Genomic DNA, 8,674 nt, shown 5'->3' on the forward strand with positions numbered 1-8,674 from the left:
CTCTTAGATTCACCTTGTAACACAAACATGATTAAAATAGTACATTAAGCATTATCATGTTCATAAAACCAAGTAATAAATGGGGTCCAATATGCAAACATGATTAAAATAGTACATTAAGCCATCAACATATAGCGTCTACTTGGGTAGGTCAGTATCAATCTAGGAACCGGACGTTTGGTCGAGCGGGACGTTCAGAACAAGGTTTAACTTGGGTGGGTCAACTCTTTGTCCGAGCGTTGGAGCAAGCTCGACAATAAAGTCAACCATCACATGACCTTTAATAGATATTCAGGGTTGATACTTGATGCCGAACTTGCTTAACTCAATTGCCCACTTGGTCAGTCTTCCAAAATCTTCGAGCTTTTGGAGTTGACGGAGTAGTTGATCTGTAAAGACAACAGTAGTATGAGCCTGGAAGTACGGCCGTAGTCATCGAGAGAAAATGACCAACGTCAACCCCAGTTTTTTCACATCTAGATATCTGGTTTCGGTTGAGACTAAGGCCTTACTGACGTAGTATACCAGGAGTTGCTTCCCTCATTTTTCCTAATTAGGGCTAAGCTGATTACTGCATCTAACATAGATGAATACAACAACAAGGATTCTCCTTATTCAGGTTTGGAGAGTAACGATGGAGACCCTAAGTATTATTTGAGCTTTTAAAAGGCCATCTCACATTCTTCTGTCCAATCTACTGCTTGTTTCCCTTTCGACTATTTGAAGAAGGGGGGACACTTGTCTGTAGCTCGAGACACGAAGTGATTGAGTGCAGCGATTCTTCCTGTAAATCGTTGGACATCTTTCGTTGTCTTTGGCGAGTCCATGTCGAACAGAGCTTTGATTTTTAAGGGTTTGATTCAATCACTCATTGACTTACTAAAAAACCAAGGAACTTTCCCGAGCTAACCCCTATTGACAACCCAAAGTATAGGGTCACGATGCAGTAATAATCTCGGTGAGACCGAGGTCGAATCCACAAGGACTAAACTTGTGTGTCTTCTAAAAGTAACTAGAACTAGAACTAGAAGAAGATGAAAACCTAAATCTAAAATATTTGTGAAAGTGATTTTGAATAAGGTAATTAAAACTTATAATGTTACATGTAGTAACTAAGGTTTCTAAGGATTCACTTGTAGGTTCTCAAGATGCTACCTTACTTGATTCAAGGACACAACTAGAATCAAAATCTTATCTTATCCAATTGGTAAGAAGAGATTTGTCAAATCTCTGAACTTCTCATAAATCTAATTATCAATTGATGAGAGTTGTGAGGATTTGGAAGTGATTCCATCACTTAACCATACGCATGAGACAAGGCAAACAACAGGATTTACCAATCCCACAACCAATCATAAGAGAATTGTGAAGTTTAGGAAGGATTCCATGATCCTACTATGCCTAAGGGACGATGGTGAACAACAGGATTTTCTAATTTCACAATCTCAATTCAGGAAAAGAAGATATTTCAAGTTATCGCAGATCTATTGTAATTTGTCACAACAAACCATTAAAAACTAAAAATATTCCTTCATAATCAAACTAGAATACAAGAGAGTTCAACAAAACATAAATCAAAATAACGAAATTTCCCAATCACGCTACAAGCTTCACCTCTTAGCCTAGCTAAGAGGTTTAGCCAACCATAGACATGATTGAATTAAGAACTCTTAAACAAAATAAAAAGACCAACTAAAGAGGAAGAAGAAGAACTCCTGGATGGCGGTTCCACCCTTTTTCTCCACTCCTCAAACCCTAGAAGATGCCTAGGGATGCCTTAGGGACTCCTATTTATAGTTGTGCATCACCTCTTTTCGCACCGACTTGAAAAAATCCAGAAACCACCTCAAATTTACGCAGTCCACGTAACATCTGCGTAACTCTCGAGGATAGCCTTCGACTGGTCGAAGGTCACCTTCGAATGGTCGAGGATGACAGGAATTTAGATGATTTTGTCACTGGAGTTCGAGTTGAGGAATCTTCGACTAGTCGAGGGACGAGTCGAAGGAGGAATTTTAGGGTTCCTTTTCTTCACTTCAAGTCTTCAATGCTCTTTATTCTTCACTTAATTTTCTTCGATCTTTGGTATGTGAATTCTTCATTTTTGGTCTTCTAAGATCCATCCTTTGCTTGGTGTTTCTTGAGCATTAAATCCATGCTTTTAGCATCCTTTTCAATCCAAACTCTTTAATTTACCTCGCAACACAACCATGAGTAAAATAGGACATTAAGCAACATCATGTTCAAAAAACCAAGATATAACTAGGGAAAAATATGCAATATTTGAGTCTCAAAAACTCCGAAGGCGCATTTGTTCTGATTCAATTTCATCTGATATTTACGAAGAACGAGGAACATTTCTTCGATATCAGAAGTGTGATCCACGGCCTTGATGCTCTTGACAAGTATATCGTCTACGTAAACTTTCATTGTTCATCCGATCTGATGGGCGAACATCTTGTTGACAAGCTGCTGATAAGTGGAACCGGCATTTTTCAATCCAAATGGCATAACTTAGTAACAATAAAGACCTTTGTTAGTGACAAATATTATTTTTGTCTTATCATATGGATGCATTATAATTTAGTTATAACCCAAACAAGTGTGCATAAAACTAAGTAGTTCATGCCCTATGGTGCCGTCGACAAGTTGATCAATTCAAGGAAGTGAAAAACTATCTTTAGGACAGGCCTTGTTCAGGTCTGTGTAGTCAAACAGACTTGCCATTTTTCATTGGACTTTTTAGTAAACTTCCTCAATAAATTCGGCCTTAAGGAGCTTGTCGACTTCTTCTCCGATCACTGCATATCGTTCAGGGCTGAGCACACGATGCTTCTGTCAAATCGGTCGATGGTCGAGATCGACGTTCAGCCGATGCACAATGATTATTGGGTTGATGGTGGGCATATCTTCATGAGACCATGCGAAGACGTCTGCATAACCTCGAAGGAGATTTATCATCTTGTCCCACAGCGGAGGTGTCAGGGACGACCCAATCTGGACCATTCTCGACAGGTTCGAGTCATTGAGTAGAATGAGAACAAGATCCTCCATGGGACACCCTCTTTCTCTAAAATCATCAAGAGGGTTTAGAGAAGCGATGGTCATCGTCTGGTGTGAAGCCCTTAGCGCAATCGCTTAGCACTGCCGAGGTTCATAATAGTCTCCCTTCACTAATCTGACCCCCTGCTCAGTTGAAAATTTTATGGCTAAGTGGTAGGTCGAGACCACAACTCGTAGTGTGTTGAGAGATGGTCGGCTGATGATTGCATTCTAGATAGATGGACAGTCCACTATAGGAAATCAATCATCATAGTTACCTGGTTTTGTCCGTCTCCGGTCGTAAGCGGAAGCTGTATTGATCATTTTGGTATGATTTTGCCACCTGAGAAACCGAGCAGAGGAGTCTTGATAGGTCAAAGTCTAGACCGACCAACTCCCATCTTGTCAAACGCTTGCGCGAAGAGGATGTCCGCCGATGATCCAATATCCACGAAGATTCGAAATACCTTACGGTTGGCTATGGTCAGTGTAACCACAAGCGCGTCATCATGCGGATGATGGACTCCTCGGGCATCCTCTTCGATGAAGGTCAGGCTACATGTCTCTACTTTTTGCTCTTTCAAAGGTCAGCTGGTGGTAAAGATCTCACGTTCTAAGTCGGAATGAACGATGCTTCGTGCGTGGGCTTTTTGAACGTGGTTCGAATCTCCTTTACCACCAGGGCCCCTGAAGATGGTGCGAATTTCTCCTGCTAGCTCATTATTGACAAGCTATACATCTTTTAATGCGGCCTAATCTTCCTGATGACTGATGTGTTTCCCAAGGTGACCGCTACGAATGAGTGCTTCGATTTCTTGCTTGAGGTCAAAGCAGTCACGTGTCAAATGACCGTGATCCCGATAGAAAAGACAATATTTGTTTTTGCTCCTTTTATTAGGATCATACTTCAACTTGCTCAGCCAGGTGAGGATACGCTTGTCCTGAATTTCCATTAAGACTTGTTCGGGTATTTTGTTGAGAGGAGTGTACATCTTGAATTTGTTGCTAGGCCGTTTATTTGGGCGATGATTGTCACATGATTGGTCGTCCTTCCTGTTCCTGTTTGTGGCGGCCGAACTAGGTTTTACCCTCGTCTATCATTCTTTGGTCAGAAGACCTTTGTTCTGAACGATGTCTCGCAAGACACGGGCTACTTCGACATTAACATATTTTTGTGACCTGTTTAGTAGATTGACCATCGTTGTTGGTGGGTTTTTGTCCAACAAAAAGAGAAATTGGCGATCCCTCAGTCCTCCCATTATCGCTGTTAAGGCAAGCTCTTCAAAGTGCTTCCGTACTTACATTGCTTTAAGATTGAAAAGTTTGATGTAATTATTTGGTAGTTCACTATCCTTTTGGATGACGTGAAGGATATGGGAGGCCAGTTTGAGTCTCTTCTTTCTCCCAATAAAGTCCGTGACGAAGATCTAACTGAGCTGGGAGAACGAACTGATGAAGTTCGGCTTTAATTGTTTAACATGTTGTGCATCTCCATCCAGGCCCTAAAAGATTTCATATGTTCTAATGGGTCGGTGGCTCCCAAGAAGGGAGTGATCTGAGGCATACAGAATCTATCCGGGAATCGCGCCTGAATGACATCGATGGTAAATGGGGGCTTAGTTTCCTCCATTCGTGCAGTAGGCATGTCGCCTGTCCCCGATCTGACCTCGCAAGTCCTTGATCTCGGCTTCTCATGGCTCGCTGCACTCAACGGTAGCTTCGACTAGGGCTTTTCCACACTTCTTTCGGTCTACCTCGTGGCGTAGGTCGGAAGCGGGCAAGGCGGCAGTTCCGGAAACATGAGATGGGGCTTGAGTGGTTGAACCGTGCTATCGGCTTTTCTGAGAGGCAGCGGGTGTATTGGAATGATGAGGGGGGTTATGGCCCGCTTGCTCGTCCTCCTTAGCGGTCCTTTGTACATGCTAAGGTTATAATTGTTCCAACAACTGTCTCATGGAGTTCATGTTGTTGTTCAGCATTTCAACCTGCTACTTAAGGGAGTTCAACTGTCCTCCTTTGATGCGAGACCTCTGACCTCGCCTCCCGGAATAGGAATCAGTCTGATGTTGGGACGTGGAACCTCGATGACTATCAGACTGCTCCAGAGGCAGCGTAAGGTCAGGCACAATTGGGGAGACTCGGACTTTCTTCTTCCCTCTGGCCATTGTGGTCTTTTTGGTAAAGCAGGAAACGACTTTGACCTCGCTTACCATAGACAGCACCAAACTATTAATGTAGTTTTCCTGTAGACCCTCAAACACCTGCACATAAGAGAATAAAATGACAAAGGAGACCCTAACTTATATAGGGAATCCTTCGATGCCTAAGACAGGAATTCAGGTCTTTGTAGGAGAAGATCTCAAGGAAAAGAGTCACCAGTCATATTTTAGGTTATGAGTTGGGTGTGTATTTATGTGTAAGAATGTACCTTTCACCGTCTAGGGGCTCCCTTATATAGTCAAGAAGGAAGATCACACGAGTGAAAAATCTTCTCTATTTAAAGGGAAGATCATACCATTGGAGATCTTCTTCGTTGGAGATTTCTAATTCGTCGGGGATCTCCCTTAGATCACGGGTGTCCGAGATCTTTAGAATCCTGGTCTTATCCTCCGAGATCTTCGAGGGAAGACCTCTGGGAGAGATCCTCGCGCCATTGGACTTGGATAAGGCCAAACGGTAGTCAGAAACCGATAAGCTCATCTGACCTTTAGGCAAGATCGAATGGATAAGGTGGATGACGCCTCAGAGGCAGATAGTGCCGACCTATTTGTAGGTCGGTATCGTTCCGATATCGATTCGCTTGTAATACCCTTGTGATCATTAGCTCCAGTGGTTGTCGAAGGTCATCGAAGGTCGCGCCAACCTATGACTGGACCAACCTATGAGTAGGTCGATCTATGGTCGGACCGACCTGTGACTGGACCAACCTATGAGGAGGTTGAGCTATGGTCGGGCTGACCTGTGACTGGACCAAACTATGAGTAGGCCGATATACGGTCCGGCCAACCTATAACTGGACCGACCTATGAGTAGGTCGAGATACGATCGGACCGACCTGTGACTGGACTGACCTATGTGTAGGTCGAGCTATGGTCGGACCGACCTGTGACTGGACCAACCTATGAGTAGGTCGAGCTACAGTAAATTCTTCCCAGTCAGTAGTTCTTTTTGGGATAGTTTGGTCCATGGGTTCATGTTAGTTTTTTGTTCGACCTTCTTTCATGGGCCATCCTATCTTGCCCATAACATTACCCATATGAAATATATATAGTTTTAAATGTTGAACCAATTATAGAAGAGAAATTTAAAATAATGCTTTGATAACTAATTCTAAACAGTGATACTCTAACAAGTTTGTCCTATCATAAAAATGGGATATTACATAAACTTAGTTAATATGTGTTATATGTGAATGTGATTTTTTTTTTTTTTTTTTTTTTTTTTTTTTTTTTGAGGTTGATTATTGTTTTCTATGGTGTGCCCCACTGGATGGTTAGATCTCACTTTCGAGGTGTCCCACTTTCATGGTGGGACAACTTTGTTGTACACAGGTAAGAAACCATACAAACACCATGGCGAGTTGGACACACCGCTGGGTGTGTATTATCAGGAATCGGATTAGGTACGGACCCCCTTTCTATGCTCGGCACAGGCTGGGCTTCTGAGGAGCCACTGTGATGTGCAGGTTTTATCCACACCGTCCATCCATTTTTCGATATAATTTTAACATATAAGCTCAAAAAATGAGATAGATCCAAGGCTCAAGTGGACCACGAGATCCAAGGCTCAAGTGGACCACTCACTGGGGATTAAATGCTTACCATTGAAAACTTCTTGGGGGCCACAGAAGTTTTGAATCAAGCTAATATTTCTATTCTGCTGTCATCCAGGTCTATGTGACCTTATGAATAGGTTGGATGGCAAATAAACATCACAGTGGGCCCTAGGAAGGTTTCAACGGTGGATGTCATTATCACTGTTGCTTCTTGTGGTGTGGCCCATTTGAACCTTGGATCTGCATATTTTTTTACCTTATACCCTAAAATGATGTAGAAAATTGAATGGACGGTGTGGATAAAACCCATAAATTACGGTGGGCCCTCAGAGGCGCCCCAACCTATGCGGAGTACTACCCAATCCGCGTACGTGTGAACACGACCTACATTTCCGACCATTTAATTTGAATGTCATAAATAGCCTCAAACTAGGCATATCACCCACCTAAAAATAGAAATGCGAAAGAGATTTGCATAAGATATAAATCAATGAAGAAGAATCCAAAGTCAGCACACGTGTGTTAACTCCAAGCCATTCATCAGATAACGCCCACCTTGCACATGCCCTGAGAAAATTCAGCTTTTCCACTTACCATGTGGACTACACACGTGTATACTAAAATACCCTCCTTGAGTTGGTTGAATTGCTCTCTCTCTCACACGCAAGTCCATGCCCCACATTTTCTTTCTCATCTTTAAGGGCAAAAAAGGTAAGGAAAAAATAAAAAAAGGTGAATGTTGTTTATGAAAAGAACGTATCTTGCCCTCGTGGCTACAAGAAGAGGACGTGTGAAAGAGGAAGTTGAGCTGTCCTTCCGAGGGTAGGTCAAGTAATTTTCCATGAGGTGGACGTTAAGCTAACATAACTTTTGCCATGAAAGTCGTGCATGCATAAAGACAGAATAGATGGGAGGTTGGTCCGTTCTTGTCAGTGGTCCGCTGCCATTTAATACCAAAAGTAGCGTTTGGATAGCGAGGAATCTACTTCTTCCCAATTTGTCAATTCCAATATTTATTGGAATATTTTCAGACCTTAGGATTTTCACATAATGCTATTGAAAAACATCCATAATAAAATAAATGTGAAAATTATTTATTATTAATTAAAAAATCATTTTTAAAAAATATGTAAATATATATGTAGAGCTGTACACGAGTCGAGTCGAGCTGGTCGGCTTGGCACAGCTCAACTCAGCTCGGCCACTAGTTACTCGAACTCGGCTCAACTCGGTGCTCGAGCTTGACAGGCTACCCTGGCTCGATTCGATCATCAGGTCGGGCTAATTTGAGCCGAGTTTGATCCAAGATTGAGCCTCTGCGGCATTTTCTAAATACTTGGACTGTAACTTTAATTTCTCATGGAATGTAAAACAGCAGCATCAGTTTACAGGTATTTCACCAAACACCACAAATTAAGATACAAGAATATTTGTTTCATATTTATACCTTCCTCGCCACTAGTCGACACTTTGTTGAGTCATTTTATCAAACACTTGTTGAGCAACATGTATATCAAAATAATCAAGTCATCGAATTGGTTCAATTCGAGTTCAATTTGAGTTGGGGTTCGATCCGAGTCGAGTCGAGTCGAGCTCGGGCAATCTCGAACTTAGCTCAAAAATTTTTTGAGCTAAAAAAATCAACTCAATTCAACTCGAACTCAATTTCAAACCAAATTGAATCGAGCTTTTTCAAGTCGAGTAGAGCAAGCTAACCAAGCTAACTCGGTTCATGTACGGCTCTAGATATATGTAATGAAATACTTGCATTAGGACACTTAGATGGTCCAATCAATTGATCTAGACCGTTCATTAGGTCCATCAAACATGAAGGCTACCATGCAAACATCATACCCA

The sequence above is a fragment of the Magnolia sinica genome, chromosome 1 (assembly GCF_029962835.1).
Source record: "Magnolia sinica isolate HGM2019 chromosome 1, MsV1, whole genome shotgun sequence".
Lineage (NCBI taxonomy): Eukaryota > Viridiplantae > Streptophyta > Magnoliopsida > Magnoliales > Magnoliaceae > Magnolia > Magnolia sinica.